Below are 18,700 nucleotides of genomic sequence, written 5' to 3' on the forward strand. Positions count from 1 at the left end.
TGTAGTGTGTCTGCAGTCTCTGACCCTCTCCTGTAGTGTATCTGCAGTCTCTGACCCTCTCCTGTAGTGTGTCTGCAGTCTCTGACCCTCTCCTGTAGTGTATCTACAGTCTCTAACCCTTTCCTGTAGTGTATCTGCAGTCTCTGACCCTCTCCTGTAGTGTGTCTACAGTCTCTGACCCTCTCCTGTAGTGTGTCTACAGTCTCTGACCCTTTCCTGTAGTGTATCTGCAGTCTCTGACCCTCTCCTGTAGTGTATCTGCAGTCTCTGACCCTCTCCTGTAGTGTGTCTGCAGTCTCTGACCCTCTCCTGTAGTGTATCTGCAGTCTCTTACCCTCTCCTGTAGTGTTTCTGCAGTCTCTGACCCTCTCCTGTAGTGTATCTGCAGTCTCTGACCCTCTCCTGTAGTGTATCTGCAGTCTCTGACCCTTTCCTGTAGTGTGTCTGCAGTCTCTGACCCTCTCTGTAGTGTATCTGCAGTCTCTGACCTTTTCCTGTAGTGTATCTGCAGTCTCTGACCCTCTCCTGTAGTGTATCTGCAGTCTCTGACCCTCTCATGTAGTGTATCTGCAGTCTCTGACCCTCTCCTGTAGTGTGTCTGCAGTCTCTGACCCTCTCCTGTAGTGTATCCGAAACTGTTGTAGTGAAAACCGTTGGGAAGTGGGCTGGGCATGGGCAGTGGGCTGGGCACGGGTAGTAATCGTAATTGCATCGAATCGTGAGGTAAGTGAAGATGCGCAGCCCTAATATATATAAACATAATTATATGTATATATACACCTAGACATATATAGGAGCAGAAATATATACTTGCGCTAATTAAATAATTAACACTAATATGGCTCCGCTCCTATCACACCTATATATGTGTAAGTGTAAAAATACATATAAGTATGTGTGTATATATTCCCCTATACACAAGTTCAGATGTTTTGCCTGTCTCCAAAGACCCCCAAAAAATGCCTGCAACAACACACCTGGGCGTTTTTTTTTACGCTAGCATTTTTTGGGCATTTTTTTGGGCGTCTTTGGTAGCAGGCAAAACATCTGAACTTGTGTATAGGGGTGTATATATACACACATACTTATATGTATATATACACCTAGACATATATAGGTGTGATAGGAGCAGAAATATATACTTGCGCTAATTAAATAATTAACACTAATATGGCTCCGCTCCTATCATACCTATATATGTGTAAGTGTAAAAATACATATAAGTATGTGTGTATATATATATACCCCTATACACAAGTTCAGATGTTTTGCCTGCCTCCAAAGACCCCAAAAAAATGGCCAAAAAAATGCTAGCGCCAAAAGAAAAACGCCCAGGTGTGTTGTTGCAGGCATTTTTTTGGGATCTTTGGAGGCAGGCAAAACATCTGAACTTATGTATAGGGGTATATATATACACACATACTTATATGTATTTTTACACTTACACATATATAGGTGTGATAGGTGTGATAGGAGGGGAGCCATATTAGTGTTAATTATTTAATTAGCGCAAGCATATATTTCTGCTACTATCACACCTATATATGTCTAGGTGTATATATACATATAAGTATGTGTGTATATATACCCTATACACACGTTCAGATGTTTTGCCTGCTTCCAAAGACGCCCAAAAAAATGCCCAAAAAAACGCTAGCGCCAAAAAAAAACGCCCAGGTGTGTTGTTGCAGGCATTTTTTGGGGGTCTTTGGAGACAGGAAAAACATCTGAACTTGTGTATAGGGGTATATATACACATATGTTATATGTATTTATACACTTACACATATATAGGTGTGATAGGAGAGAAGCCATATTAGTGTTAATTATTTAATTAGTGCAAGCATATATTTCTGCTACTATCACACCTATATATGTTTAGGGGTATATATACACAAGTTCAGATGTTTTGCCTGCCTCAAAAGACCCCAAAAAATGCCCAAAAAAACGGTTGCTACTAAACCGGCAAGGTGTGAAAATAGCGGAGCCATATCCCTGTTCTATAAGTGACCTAATACAAACAATCTTTTTTTTTTTTGGTTCTGGACATGCTACAGAGCTGAAACTTCACAGGTACACTTTTTAGACCCCCCAGATACTAAACCCAAAGAAATGTTTTTATTTTTTTTAAATTTTTTCAATAATTGTCTCTCTATCAAAAATGACAATTTTTAAAAACTTTTTTTGTGTGATTAATAGTCCCTGGGGCATGACCCAGAACCCTATGCACTTTTTAGGGGCATTTATTGGGTTTTAGGGCTTCAAAATGGTGTTTTTTGATTACCGAAGTTCGGGTCCCATTGATTTTAATGGGGTTCTGAAATCAGGGCCGAACTTTCGGGAAGTTCGGATGTTCTGGCCGAACCGAACTTTTCAAAAGTTCGATCATCCCTAGTTTTGAGTGCTTAATGGCCTGGGCTAGTTCGTCCTCAGTGAAGGGCCTGTCCAGGCCTCTAGCTTGTGACGCCGAGACGGCCGAGGGGCTAAAACGCTCTAAAAATTGTCGTATTCGAGTGGTGTGGTCTAGCTCGTGGCTTGTGTCAGGTCTGGTGGGGCGGATGTTATACAATTCACGATAGTATGTTTTGAAGCGGCGTGCGATCTCGTCGTTTCTCGAGAGCAACGTGTCATCGTGGTTCCGCAGTTGATGTGTTTGCTTTGGAGTTCGGGCGGGTTGCACCATGCGGGCCAGTAGGCGACCACTTTTGTTCCCCTGCTCATAGAACAGTCTTTGACCGAATAGGAGTCTCCGCCTGGTGCGCTTGCCCAGTTCTTCTAGGAGTGTGGAGCGTACCTGAACAAGGTCCGAAAGGGTCTTTTAAAAGGGAGGAATTCAACCTCCAGGTTTTAGAAGCGAAGGGTAAGGGTGATCGGGCAGTGATCCGATAGGAACATAGGATCAATGGTAGCTTTTGTGAGGGAAACCAGGTCTCTCTGTGACAGGAAGAGGCAGTCTATCCTAGAGTACCTATTGTGGGGATGGGAGAAAAACATGTAATCCCTAACTCCAGGGTGAAGAGTCTGCCATGTATCATTCAGGGTCAGGGAGCGTAATTGCAGATTTATTTGGCAAATAGCTCTGTAGGATAGGGATAAAGTGCTAGAGGAAGTGTCCACTAGTGGGTTTAAGGGCACATTGAAATCCCCCCCTAAGATGAGAACTCCCGACTGGAAGGAGCGCAGTAGGTCGACTACCTTTCAAATGAAGGAAACTTGGTGCTCGTTCGGGCAGTAGACATTGGCTATTGTTATGGGCTTAGACGCAAATGTGCCCTTAAGGAATAGATATCAACCCTCTGGGTCCACCATTTTGTCAGTGAGTCGAAAAGGAGAGGAGCGAGCAATCAACGTGGACACTCCCTTGGATTTCGCTTTGCTGTTGGTAGCGTGATGGGCAATGGGGTAGGAGAAGGACATGGTCGGATCTAAAGTGCGTTTCCTGACATAGAAGGAAATGGGCTTTGTGTTTGGAAAGAGCCGCCAGGACCTGCGAACGTTTCTTGGGCAAATTGAGGCCCTTGGCATTGAGAGATACACAACACAACTCCAGCGGGTGGTTTGGCATGGTCATTTACAGTCTCCGGGTGTAGAGACCAGAAGTGCAAGGTAGGACCGGCGCAAAGGGAAGGGAAGAGGCATACACCGCACACAGAGATGCGTTGCCGTAAGGGGACACCCCCGGCCCTAATGCCCCGCGGGGGTTGGTCCGCCCTACCAAGGCTTCATGTGAAAATGCATCAACATCCATTAGAGCTAGGCAAATAAGCATGGTTGCAACAAAGGACCCTGCACAAAGGAAACAGGGCGGGGAGAGGGGTAGAGGGGGGAGGGAAAGGGAAGGAAGAGGGGAAAGGGGGAGGGGGAGGGGGAAGAGAGGGCAACAAGCATCCGAGCAGTTGTGAAATACCAGCATCCGAACAATCGTGAAACATCAGCAAGCGTCGGCACAATGCAGGTAGCAGAGTCTGCCGGTGTACGGATGACGATCATCGTTCCCCCGAGTTCGCAGTCTCTTCCCCTGACACGTCACCACCAAGTGGACCCCTGGGACAACTGAGGCTAGAACGTGGAAGGATCCGCCAGCGTAGGTTACAGGAGGGTAGGGGTCATTTTCCAAGGGGAGGGGGAGTAAGCCTTGGGTTCAAGAGGCGGGAAAGGGGTGTCCTTGTGCAGTGCCATGGTTCAGCAAAACTTCTAGGGAGGGCCTTAACTTAGGCTTGGCCCTGCGGAAGGGCAGGGTTCCCCCTGTCCAGATCCCTGCGTGGTGGGCTAGAGGATGTTGAAGCTGGGTCCGGTCTCCTGTGTCTGGAACGGTGCCTTTGTGTTTCTGGCAAGGGAGCGTGCGATACTGGTCTCCAGGGCTCCACCGGGAAGTAGAAGGAGTACCATTCCGGGAGGTCCACCGGGGGGAGATCAAGTTTAGCACAGAAGGTGGGAAGATCATCAGGTGTGCGCAGGATAGCAGTGCGCCCTCTGGAGGTGGCGGACAACGAGAAGGGAAATTTCCAGTGGTACGTGATCCCACGCACCCTAAGCACGTCCAGTAGGGGACGGAGGGCCCTCCTATTCTGAAGAGGTAGTTGAGAAAGGTCCTGAAAAAGTTTCACTTCCGAATCATTGAAGAGTATGCAGCCTCTTTCCCTAGCTCTCCGCATAATGTCCTCTTTCAAGGGGAAGTTAACCAGGCAACATATGATGTCCCTTGGGGGATCCGTGTCTCGGGATTTGGGATGCAGGGCCCTGTATGCCCTTTCCATCTCCAACGGGGAGGCAGGGGGCCTGTCGAGGAGGTCATTAAAGATGGCACATAGTGTGGGCTGGATGGCGTCATTCTCCACAGTCTCAGGGATTCCCCGGGCACGGATATTATGTCGCCGTCCCCTGTTGTCCAAGACTTCCAGGTGTCTTTGCATGTCAAGCAGGTGGGCCAGTTGAGAATCGTAGGTGTGTTGTATCTGATTGATGGCTTCTGAGTGTAGGTGGGTCGTCTGCTCCACGCCGTCAAGTCTCGCCACTACCGCCTGAACATCTGCTTTCAGGTCAGCGATGGCCGCCGTGAAGGTGTTCTTGATGTCACTCTTGATGTCCAGTGCTATTCTCTGGAGGTCTAGGAGGCTCGTGGGGGCTACCAGTGTATGTGGGATCGTAAGAGCCGTCCCCTCGCCTCCCATGGCAGCGTGAGACTCACTTGCAGGCGAGTGTTGGGATGAGGCCTGCGACGCCTCGCGGTCTGATAGCTGGGAGCGGAACAGCTCCGGAATGCTGCACTGAGCTGGGTGCTGGAGGGCTTGGCGGGTGTCCTGGAGGCAGAGGTGCTTCTGCCCACCTTTCCCATTTTGGGCACTGGAGGGTATCCTTTCATAATTGGACACATGCTATAGTTTTAAAACATTAACGGTGACTTGCCCATCTGGATCCTTAAAAGGCAGACCTAACCATTGACAATATATAAAGTCTGAGCCCCATTATTGAAACATATACATTGCATAACATCACACCATATGGGAAGGATAATTTAGGCATACCCTTTTGTGCAGTTTACCCCCAGATGTTTTCCCTATGGGTCTGCAAGGATAGTGAACTGATGACAGTCATCTTTACAACCTTGTTTTTTTTTCCCCCAAACTGCCTGAGGAAGACTTTATTTTATGATTACAATACATTCCCTTGAATGTATTAATGCCTGTGGATCCTGAGGAAGCTAGAATGCGTAAAAATCTTTAAGGATATACAGTATCTCACAAACGTCAGTACACCCCTTACATTTGCTGTCCCCTCAAAATAACTCAACACACAGCCATTAATGTCTAAGACGCTGGCAACAAAAGTGAGTACAACCCTAAGTGAAAATGTCCAATTAGCCATTTTTCCTCCCCAGTGTCATGTGACTCATTAGTGTAGCAATGTCTCAGGTGTGAATGGGGAAGCAGGTGTGTTAAATTTGGGGTTATTACTCTCATACTGGTCACTAAAAGTTCAACATGGCACCTCATGGCAAAGAACTCTCTAAGGATCTGAAAAAAAGAATTGTTGCTCTACATAAAGATGGCCTAGGCTATAAGAAGATTGCCAAGACACTGAAACTGAGCTGCAGCACAGGGGCCAAGACCATACAGTGGTTTAACAGGACAGGTTCCACTCAGAACAGGCCTTGCCATGGTTGACCAAAGAAGTTGAGTGCACGTGCTCAGCGTCATATCCAGAGGTTGTCTTTGGTAAATAGATATTACGATATAGCATGAGTGCTGCCAGCATTGCTGCAGAGGTTGAAGGGGTGGGGGGTCAGCCTGTCAGTGCTCAGACCTTATGCCGCACACTGCATCAAATTGGTCTGCATGGCTGTCATCCCAGAAGGAAGACTCTTCTAAAGATGATGCACAAGAAAGCTTGCAAATAGTTTGCTGAAGACAAGCAGACTAAGGACATGGATTACTGGAACCATGCCCTGTGGTCTGATGAGACTAAGATAAACTTATTTGGTTCAGATGGTGTCAAGCGTGTGTGGGGGCAACCAGGTGAGGAGTACAAAGACAAGTGTGTCTTGCCTACAGTCAAGCATGGTGGTGGGAGTGTCATGGTCTGGGGCTGCATGAGTGCTCACGGCACTGGGGGGCTACAGTTCATTGAGGGAACCATGAATGCCAACATGTACTGTGACATACTGAAGCAGAGCATGATCACCTCCCTTTGGAGACTGGGCCGCAGGGCAGTATTCCAACATGATAACCACCCCAAACACACCTCCAAGATGGCCACTGCCTTGCTTAAGAAGCTGAGGGTAAAGGCGATGGACTGGCCAAGCATGTCTTCAGACATAAACCCTTTTGAGCATCTGTGGGGCATCCTCAAACAGAAGGTGGAGGAGTGCAAGGTCTCTAACATCCACCAGCTCTGTGATGTCATCATGGAGGAGTGGAAGAGGACTCCAGTGGCATCCTGTGAATCTCTGGTGAACTCCATGCCCAAGAGGGTTAAGGCAGTGCTGGAAAATAATGATGGCCACACAAAATATTGACACTTTGAGCCGAATTTGGACATTTTCACTTAGGGGTGTACTCACTTTTGTTGCCAGCGGTTTAGACATTAATGGCTGTGTGTTGAGTTATTTTGAGGGGACAGAAAATTTTACACTGTTATACAAGCTGTACACTCACTACTTTACATTGTAGCAAAGTGTCATTTCTTCAGTGTTGTCACATGAAAAGATAGAATAAAATATTTACAAAAATGTGAGGGGTGTACTCACTTTTGTGAGATACTGTACTTAAAAAGTGTGATTATTTGCTTTGCCACAGCATTTTTTATATGATGTTTACAAATGTCGCATCAGAATTTTAATCTATATTCAATAAAATTGTTAATTTTTATATAAGTTGGATGTTGTGTTTAGTCGTCACCAGTAGTATATTTAAATTCCCATTCAATTAGGAGTTCATTATGTTATACATATAATTGAAACAACTGCTGCAATACATCTTTCATGTTTAGAAGCCAGATGTACTGTTTTATCATAATGCCTTCTTTATGTTGTTTGATGCTTTACTGTCTATATTGTAAAACATAATTGAGATAATAAAAAAAAGAAATGGGAAAAGGGACTGTGTTCGTCTAATTTCATTAGCCAGTCAGAGACAAACAACACCAAGAATAAATGATGAATAAATGTGCATCGGGACAATTTTATACAATCACAACCCCATTAGGCCATAAAAACAGTCAATTTAAAAATGATTAAATACGTTATGATATATAAAATATACAATGAAACAAGATCTATGAATGTAGGAGGGACAGAGGAATAATTGTTTTTCAATAATATTCTCTACAGTTAATTTTTTGGACTTCTTAGGAATCATTGGAATGACCTGGACCACATTCATTTGATAAGTTCATGGGGAAAGCATACAAAAAAAATCCATTTTAAAATCAGCTTTTAAGAATAATCTGAAACATAATGAAAATACAATTCTTGTCTGCAAAACCTGAACAGTCATGTGGTCATGCTATTAGATTTTGCATACCATATAATACAAAAGCCTTCCAGACAGGCCACATTCTAGATAAACACTAGAACATCCTGCAAAAAGAGCTTATATTAAAGCCTAAGTTTAGTTTTAAAAAATCAACACAAGGGCAGGATTTAATGTCACGTGTCTCTTGTGCTGAATTGTCTCTTCCATTAGTTGATATTTTCCTCCAATGATTAACCCCACCCCCACTCCTGCTGCCATAATCTTCCAGTGCCACACTGAGTTAATAGAGCTGATGAACCTATGACAGACCCTCATCAACAATGTCCTCCCTTTCCGCCCCCCTCCTCCATTCATAGAAGCTGCACTATAGCTTCTATGAATAATACACAATCCTATCAATGGAGAATGGACAGAATAAGGCTGAAGCAGTGTTGTCGTTGGGTTGATGTTCTGGTTCAGTAGTTGCTGATTGCTTGTAACATCTCATAGATAGAAAACATTCTAATACGCCTTTATGGTAAAATGATAGAAAGTACTTGTATTCATCTTAATGTATAATTTCATGTGTCCGTATTTGTCTCTGCAGGCTGGATGGATGTGGTTTGTCCTCCTTATCCTGTGATGATCTCCGGTCTTTTCTTATCACAAACCGATCCCTCACCACACTGAATTTATCACATAATAATCTGCAGGACTCTGGGCTGAAACATCTGTGTGAAGGACTCAGAGAACCAAGCTGCACCTTGCAAAAATTACAGTGAGAATTATATTGTCATTTGTGCATCATTAGGACTGGAATACAGGGCCGTAGATACATTTTTGTTCTGGGGGGGGGGGGGGTCAGCAGTAGGTGCTAAGTAAAAGTCTTTTTAAATAAAACAAAAAACTGACAGATCACTGTACTAAAACTCGCTGTGTTAGTACAGCGATCTCCCCAGCTGTGCTATTGTGTCCCCCCCCACCCACACCAGAACACAGTGTACAGTGCCGTCAGCCATTGGACTGCCCACAGGGTGGTGCACTGTAATAGCCAATCTTACTGGGCAGGTGCAAAGGGCACCATCTTATGGAAGGAAGCACTCACTGATTTTTTTGTTAACCTGGCATACCAGACAAGAGAAGGGGCATTGTGCATTGTTCATACATACAGAACATACCTGACATGACAGTGAGGAAGTAGCGCTTCACAGCAAAACAGTGGGTGTGGTAAAACATTACAGTGGGAGGGTCTAAGAGACATGGTTAAACAAAACCTGGGCTTCTTTGCACCTATAAAATACATTAAAATACATTGAAGCCTGTTAGGCCCTGACTTTTCACATGTAGCAATTTAGGATCTTTACTGGGCAGATGCAAAGGACACCATCTTGTAGAAGGAAGCAGCAAAGCACACACTGATTTTTTTGTTAAACAGGCATACAGGACAAGAGAAGTGGTACTTTGCAGACACAGCAGAGTCCATACATACAGAAAAAGAAAAGATACTTGGAATGCGGTGCACCCGGGAAACACAACAGTATCACAACAGCAATGGAAGACTCAGCCCAGCCTTAGTCAATGACATTAAGGCCCTGTTCACATGTGGTGATTTGGGATCATGGGCTGGCAGTATCCCCGTGATTTTGCCTGCAATTCCAAATTACACTGCAATGGTAGCAAAACGCAGCACGTGTGTTTGTGTTCCATTCATTTTTAGTGGCACCAAAACATGGTGTGTTTTTGGATCCTTGTGTGATAAATCACTCAACAATCACAGAAAAACCACTCCACATTTTGGTGTCACTATAAATGAATAGAACACAAACACACGTGCTGCGTTTTGCCAGCATTGCTGTGCGATTTGGATTGGAATATGGGTGTGGCGGCAGGTGGAATCACAGGGATATTCTGCCCAAAATCCCAAATTGCTACATGTGAACAGTCAGGGCCTAACAGGCTAACACAACAGCAGTTATAGAAAACTCAGCACCCAGCACCTCAATCAACAAACGTTGCCAGCAGTTACCACAATCTCAGATATCTAGTTATAGTATGAATCAATGACAGGAAAAAAATATTTTAGCCTGCGGAGCACACAAGAGAGAAAGAGGCAGATATATATATATATATATATATATATATATATATATATATATATATATATATATATATATATATATATATATAACAATCCAAAATTTGAAACTGCTCTTGGAACATATTATTAAAACCAGGGCTTTTTTTCAGTGGGAACGCGGGGGGACGCAGTTCCGGCACCTTCAATGGGTGCTGGAGGGTCTACTGATGCTAGCTGCTGGGAGATCTATTATTGCTGGAGGGGATCTATTTTTGCATGGCAATCTATTGTTGCTAGTGGAGGATCTTTTGATACTGAGGGTTAATTGTTGCTAGAAGGGATCTACTGTTTAGGGAGGGGTCCACTGTTCCTGGCTGCTAGAGAGTGTATTGATGCTGGCTGCTGGGAGATCTTTTGCTGCTGCTGGGGGGGGGGGGTCTATTGCTGCTGGCTGTGGGTGATCTATTTTATTGCTTTTCTTGTTATCATAACCTAATTCTATATATTCCAATACAAAATTATACTTGGATCTATATTCTCTAAAAGGGGCTGTACTGGAAGCTGGGTAGGGGGTGGAACCAAGGGTCAGTGCTCGGAGGTTGGAAGGGGTGGAACCAAGGGTTAGTGCTCGGAGGTGGGTAGGGGGCGGAGACACAAAGTAACTTAGAAGGGGGAGTTCCTGCACCTATTCTTTGAGAAAAAAAGCCCTGATTAAAACCACAACTAATTGGTGATATAAGCAGTGACTCTGCTCTGCTGTGAGATAATTAACAAAGAATGCATTCAAATATGTAACAAAAGAGCCACGCAAAAATAAAGTGATAATAAAAATAATGTGATGATAATAATAATGTATGCGATGCATACTACCACATTATGCCATTAACTTTCAGGGAGAAGATTTTTTGTGGTTTACTACCACTTTAAGCTAAGACCAGTAGGCCTAGCATCGCATGGAAAGGGTCAACAACTTCCTCAGCAGGACTACAATTTAGCAGGCTAGCAGCATGCATTTAAATAGGGATTAATAACAGGGCAGCATTCAAATGTAGTAGCACAGCACTCCATACAGCTAAGTTTAAATCTTAGAATGTTCCCACTGTTATGTGAATGTGCAGAGAGAACACACATGGGGAGAGAGAGCCTGTTCATTTGTAGGTCTCCTTCCTTTTTTTCAGAACCAATCTTAAAATAGATAACACAAAAAAATCCATCCTGCCCACTGTGCTTATATTCAGAATGGCAGTATTGGCTTTTGTAAGAGATCATCAACCTTACACCTATTTTACACTGTAATGTTGAGACTGAGGTATGCACTGCAAGCATGAAATAAGAGGAGGATAAGAAGAGATATTATGAAAGAGTTTATAAAAACAGAAGAAAAAAAATGAACTCCAACTATTCTAGCACCCCTGAACTTGATCCATGGTTGAAGTTCAGATCTAGAACACAGCACAGAGAGAGAGACACACCTGGTGGTTGTTGGTGACCTGTCCTCCTGGAGTTAAGGTTAAGGTCCAGACTCCAGCACAGCACAGCAGCACTTCAGAGAAAATTGGGATGATCCTTCCACGTGATACTGGCAAGCAGGCAGGCTCAGCTGAGCTAGCAGCACTCAGACTCAGGCTCAGGCAGCTCCTTCCCCAAGCAACAGCCAAAGGCAGGAAGTGGCAGTTCGAAGAGAGGAGGAGCCGATCTTTTGTGTCAGAGGGCAGGGTAGGTGCTACCCGCTCCCTCACGCTCTGCTCTCAGTGCTGCTATCCTCATGGAAGCTTCTGTAACTGGCTGGACAAGTCAAGACATGTCTCTGGAGTCTCAGTCTGGACTAGAGAGGAGGTGTGGAGGCGGAGCAGACAGACGAGAGCACTGTCAGCCAGAGCCTCCCTCATCCCGAGCCAAGCCTACAGCCTGGGCGGCGCTCCAGGTGGTCAGGTGGAGTAACAGCAAGCAGAAGCATTAAAATAACAATGCATTAGTGCCTGGTGCGAAGCAAAAAAAAAAATATATATATATATATATTTTTTAATGTATATTGTACACTGATGCTCTTGAAGGAGGGGCGGTGTCAACCACCCTAAACCCCCCCCCCCTTATCTACGTCCCTGCTGGAATAGTACCACTGGATTGGCGTAGGGCAAGCAAATGTGGTTCCTATCTTTAAAAAGGGATCAAAGTCTTTGCCAAGTAACTATAGACCTTTTAGTTTAACTTCTTTAGTGGGGAAGATACTAGTAGAGAGTTTAATAAAAGACCACATAGATGAGTTCTTGCTGGAAAAAAATATTCTAAGTAACAGACAGCATCGATTCATGAAAGACAGAAGTTGTCAAACAAACCTGATTTATTTTTTGGAGGAGGTAAGTAAAACCTTGGACAGAGGGGTGGCTGTGGACGTAGCATACTTGGATTTTGCAAAAGCGTTTGACACAGTTCCCCATACATGGATAATGTGTAAGGTAAAGTCTACAGGCTTGGAAAGATCAGTTTGTAAATGGATTGAAAACTGGCTAAAAGATAGAAATCAGAGAGTAGTGGTTAATGATTCTTACTCTGAATGGTCTAAAGTTATCAGTGGTGTACCCCAAGGTTCAGTGTTGGGACCCTTACTTTTTGATATCTTTATAAATGATATAGGGTCTGGGATTAAAAGTACCATTTCAGCAACTGAAACAAAAGGGGGAGCTCCTGGAGATAGATGAGATTAGATACTATCAATTGAGACACTTCATCGGGTTGCTTCCCTACTGAATAAGAATAGGAAGAAACCTATTGCCAATAGAAAAATGCTCAGCCTGCAGGAGGCACTGAGACATTGCCTATCCCAAATATATGAGATCTTCATTGAGATGGTGGAACCGGAGACACCATTTTATCTGAGTAAATGGGAGGGGGAAATTGGTGCAAATTGGAGTGAGCAGGAAAAGGATAAAATACAAAAATTAGCGGATGGGACAGCAAGGGATATAAGTACAGTTGAAATGAACCATACATTGTTGGTTAGGTGGTAAAAACTCCTGACAGGGCTCATAAATAGGGATGATCGAACGGTTCGGGTCGACCATTGGTTCGACCCGAACATTGGCTGTTCGAGGTTTGGCCGATTTCCGAACTTTTTGCTGAAAAAGTTCGGAATTCGGCAACCAGAACCGACCAAAATGTAATGCGACAGGAACTGGGCTTCAAAAGCCCGTGGTTGGACCAGAACCATTAGTAAAAGCCAATTGAGGGGGCAGGAGAATGCTAGGAATGTGATTGGAGTGACTAGGGGGTCCACAGGCCAATCATTAGTGAATACGCCCCCCAGTATATAAGATAGCCCGCCAAATTCCTAGCATTGTAATACAAGGACATGGAAGAGAATGGAAGCAGTTCTGTTACTTCTGCTTAAAAAGTGTCATTTAGCATTTATTAGTGCCAGGAAAGGGATATCTAGTGTAGTTAGAGTGCTTTTTTACACTTTAGTTAGATGCAAAAATTTAGTTTTTGTAAGGAAAGTGTTAAGTGCCAGGGTGACCATAGTGTAGTGTAGGGTGAACTGACTCTGACTGCTATGGCAGGGTGACCAAACCCTTCCATGTCAGGGTGACCGCAATAGAAACAAGTTCGTTTCTATTAGGTGACTTATAGAACACTGATATGGCTTCTCGCCTGTCAGCCTGCTTTTTGGCTGCAGGCGTTTATAGGGCTTTTTTTAGGACATGTTTGGAGTCAGGCATGACATCTGAACTTGTGTATAGGGGTATATATATACACATAATTATATGTATATATACACCTAGACATATATAGGTGTGATAGGAGCAGAAATCTATGCTTGCGCTAATTAAATAATTAACACTAATATGGCTCTGCTCCTATCACACCTATATATGTGTAAGTGTAAAAATACATATAAGTATGTGTGTATATATTCCCCTATACACAAGTTCAGATGTTTTGCCTGTCTCCAAAGACCCCAAAAAAAATGCCTGCAACAACACACCTGGGCGTTTTTTTTTTTTTGGCGCTAGCGTTTTTTTGGGCGTCTTTGGAAGCAGGCAAAACATCTGAATTTGTGTATAGGGGTGTATATATACACACATACTTATATGTATATATACACCTAGACATATATAGGTGTGATAGTAGCAGAAATATATGCTTGCGCTTATTCAATAATTAACACTAATATGGCTTCTCTCCTATCACACCTATATATGTGTAAGTGTATAAATACATATAACATATAACGTGTGTGTATATACCCCTATACACAAGTTCAGATGTTTTGCCTGCTTCCAAAGACGCCCAAAAAAATGCCCAAAAAAATGCTAGCGCCAAAAAAAAAAAAAAAAAAAATGCCCAGGTGTGTTGTTGCAGGCATTTTTTTGGGGTCTTTGGAGACAGGCAAAACATCTGAACTTGTGTATAGGGGTATATATACACACATACTTATATGTATTTTTACACTTACACATATATAGGTGTGATAGGAGCGGAGCCATATTGGTGTTAGTTATTGAATTAGCGCAAGCATAGATTTCTGCTACTTTCACACCAATATATGTCTAGGTGTATATATACATATAAGTATGTGTGTATATATACCCCTATACACAAGTTCAGATGTTTTGCCTGTCTCAAAAGACCCCAAAAAATGCCCAAAAAAACGCTTGCTATTAAACCGGCAAGGTGTGAAAATAGCGGAGCCATATCCCTGTTCTATAAGTGACCTAATACAATCGATCTTTTTTTTTTCTAGTTCTGGACATGCTACAGAGCTGAAACTTCACAGGTACACTTTTTAGACCCCCCCAGATACTAAATCCAAAGATTTTTTTTTTTTTCAATAATTGGCTCTATAAAAAATGACAATTTTTAAGAACTTTTTTTTGTGTGATTAATAGTCCCTGGGGCATGAGCCAGAACCCTAGGCACTTTTTAGGGGCATTTATTGGGTTTTAGGGCTTCAAAATTGTGTTTTTTGATTTTGATTTCAATGGGGTTCTGAAATCCGGGCCGAACTTTCGGGAAGTTCGGATGTTCTGGCCCAACCGAACTTTTCAAAAGTTCGATCATCCCTACTCATAAATATCAAGCGTGGACTTCCCCACTTTGTTGGAGGGCATGTGGGAAAGAGGGAACAACTTTCCATATATGGTGGGAATGTCCGGTGTTACAGGGTTTTTGGGAAGAGATCATCCAACTGATACATGACATAACGGGGAAGGAAACACCCAGAGATTACGGAACGTATCTATTTCACAATACTACATTATCTATAAAACAATATAAAAAGTCGGGAATACCACATTTTATAAATGCAGCGAAAGCCTTAATCCCAAAATTCTGGCAAAAACTAGAGAGGCCCTCAGTAGGAGACTGGGTAAGAAGAGTAGATACAATTTACAATCTGGAGCAATTGTGTTATTCTGGGGTAAATGAAATGGAAAAATTTTTGAAAACCTGGAGTAAATGGTTAGAATTTAAACATACTAAGAATGTTGAGATTTGGAAATGAGAGAGAGGGATGAGGGAGAAGAGAAAGAAAGAATAAAAGCAATAAACCTATTCAAGAAAAGCCAGTGGTTGGGCTGGGGGTAAAGTAGAGGAGGGTAAAGGTTATCCATTATCGTAGAATGCATATAAGCAAACAGAGAGCAAATAACATTGTAATGTGTGTCATTTTTATGAAAGAAAATGAATAAAATATAAATATAAAAAAAAAGTACCATTTCAGTCTTTGCAGATGACACCAAGCTTTGCAGTGGAATAACTTCTTTACAGGATGTTGTTCCAACTTACAAGCCAACCTCAATGCACTGTTTCATTGGGCAACTATGTGGCAAATGAGGTTTAAAGTTATGCACTTGGGGGCTAAGAATATGCATGCATGGACTTCCGGTTCCGGCGCCAGATGTGAAGGAGCAGGAAGTAGCGGCTCCGGGCGCGTCAGCATAGAAAACCGGCAATAGTCCCCGATCGGTGAGCCAGCGACTGCTCCAGCCACTCCGGTCACACAGGGTAACCTCTCATGGACAAATTTTTGCTCCACGGACCCTCTGTAGCTGCCTCCGCTGACCGCACGGACAGCTCTCCCGCCGGCACCCACACAGCCAAGATGGCGGAGGGCGCGCCTCAGATCCCCAGTCAGGCTGCCTCAGGACTCAGCTATGCTGCAGTGACGGCCGGCACAGACTTCTCCTCAGCGGTATCACCCGACCACTATGCGGGTATCGCCCAAGCTGTGGCAGCCCTGCTCTCGCCCACAATAACGGCAGCTGTGGACAAGGCAATGGCTGCAGGGATAGCCCAGATCAGGAAGGATCTCGGCGAGCATGCGATGCGGCTCACTGAGCTGGAGAGCAGGGTCGCCGAAATTGAGGAGGAGACACAAGCTTCTTTTCATAAGGAAACTCAATTTCAGCAGACACAGCAATATCTTTTAGAAAAAGTGGATGATCTAGAAAACAGATCGCGTAGAAATAACTTGCGCATTATTGGTCTCCCGGAGTCGTATGGCACGGACTCCTTAATGGATCTGTGCTCTCAGCGTATACCTCAAGCCCTGGGTCTCTCCAATTTCTGCGTTGCGGAACGCGCTCATCGGGTGGGCCCCCCCTCTAACGAGAGACGTACTCCTCGCCCAGTTATTGTGAAGTACTTGAACTTTGCTGACAGAAATAATTTAATGAAATCTTACCGCAACTCCAAAGCCCTGCAACTTGACGGACACAAACTACTGCTGTTTGCAGATTACTCCCAGGAGGTTTCACGCAGACGAAAAGCCCTACAGCCTGTCTGCAACGCTCTCTACCAACAAGGTATTAAATTCACCCTGGCGTATCCTGCTACGTTGCGGTTCACAGACTCCTCGGGTCAATCAAAATCTTTCACCCACCCGGACGAAGCTTGGGATTACCTAAAATCTCATCTCCGTGTGCCCATGGACACCTCCATGCCTCCCGGACATCACTCCGCCAGACCTCTACAATCTAGGGACCAACGGAGCCCTCGTCAGGAGCCGGCTAAGAAATTGAGACTCACGGACCTCTCTGGGAAGTTCACTCCTGCTTGACCACACACCCCTACTACGGATCCAGTCTTTGAGTTGCTATTTTCCCCCCTGAGTACTACTATCTGAGTTTCCTTTCGTGTCCCATTCCTGGGTGTCCCCAGGCTGATATTCTGATTTAGCTCCCTTATGCAAGATGTTCACCAATGGGACTCCTTCCCCCCACCCCACGAGTTATGCCTCCAATACTGGTTGATATGCCTTGGTCCTTTTGCGCTTATGTCTCCCAGGATGGCTACGTAAACTGCTCAGGTTATATGTTTATTGCTTATGACTGTGCTTTCTTTATTAATTGATTTGCCATTGTTCCTTCTTCACCTCCTCATAGGGTGCTACCGCGGAATGTCTGCTCCACTTCTGTAAGCGTTGTCACCCTGCCTTTGGGTGCGCTGTGACGGACACTTCCTCTTCTCCATCAACAAACCGTGAGTGAGGTTGCGGGCACACCGCACGGGTCTGGGCCTGATATCCCCCAGTAGCGCTACTGTTGGGTGGTTGTTCACATGTGGGAAGAAGTGAAGTGCGTAATTCCTCTGACACGTAAGTGTCTTCTGTTTGTAATGTATTGTGCTGTTTTGCCTATGCAAGTTTTGCCAGTCCATTCTCCACTACCCCCTATTTCCCTGCCTCATTCCCTGACACACCCTTTCACCTCCGCACTCTTCGGACTCCGTAGACATAGTCCTGCTACTATACATACTAGTGTCAATATAATATGTGCTCCACTATTCTACTGTAGTACGCACCAATGGTTAGGATAGTATCCTGGAACGTGAAAGGCCTACGCTCCCCCCATAAACGAATGGCGATACTTCGCCACTTGAAACGCCTTAAGACAGACATAGCTGTCCTTCAGGAGACCCATCTCCCTGAACAGGATTTCACCCGTATGCGTAAACTGTGGGTGGGCCAGGTTCTGGGTTCGCCTGCAGTCAACCGCAAAGCAGGGGTTCTCATACTCATAAGCAAACATTTTCCCTGCAAGATAGTATCTTCTCGTGTTGATGCAGAAGGTCGATTCCTCGCGGTCACAGTTTCTTCAGGCCAGAGAGACTGGGTTCTGGCCGCCACGTACGCCCCCAACTCACCTTCAAAGCAATTCTTCAATGAATTGGTCTCCAATCTAGCTCCGTTCCTACATGTACCCCTGATTCTAGCTGGCGATATGAACGCGGTTATGGATCCTAGGGAGGATAGGTCCCGTCCTATTCCCCTACAAGACTCACACAGGCTCCTTCCACCTGCCCACTTACCCGAATTTGCGGAGCATGCTCAGCTCACGGATGTGTGGCGCCTCATGCACCCTGAAGGTAGAGACTTTACCTTTTTCTCCAACCCACATAACTCCCTCTCCCGTATAGACTATATATTCACTAACTCCCAATCACAGCCCTTAATTTTACATTCCTCCATACACGATCTAGCGATATCCGACCACGCCCCTGTCTCGGTAGATCTGTTGGAATCGTTCCCAAAACCCCCCTCACATAATTGGAGGTTCCCTTCCTTCTTGGCCCACGACGAACATTTACCACAATTGCTAGACGATGCTTGGCATGACTTTGCACTTAACAATGCAGCACATACCTCTGACCCAACCCTGTTCTGGGAAGCTGG

The 18,700-nt window shown here is 44.5% G+C and overlaps 1 protein-coding gene across 1 annotated transcript in view; it reads left to right on the forward strand.

Annotated features, from left to right (window-relative positions):
• LOC309554200 (NACHT, LRR and PYD domains-containing protein 12-like) overlaps nt 1-18,700 on the forward strand; it is a 612,971-nt gene that overhangs the window by 379,993 nt on the left and 214,278 nt on the right. The gene's annotated exons all lie outside the window — the stretch shown is intronic.

This window comes from Pelophylax lessonae, assembly GCF_965119305.1.
Source record: "Pelophylax lessonae genome assembly, chromosome: 4".
Lineage (NCBI taxonomy): Eukaryota > Metazoa > Chordata > Amphibia > Anura > Ranidae > Pelophylax > Pelophylax lessonae.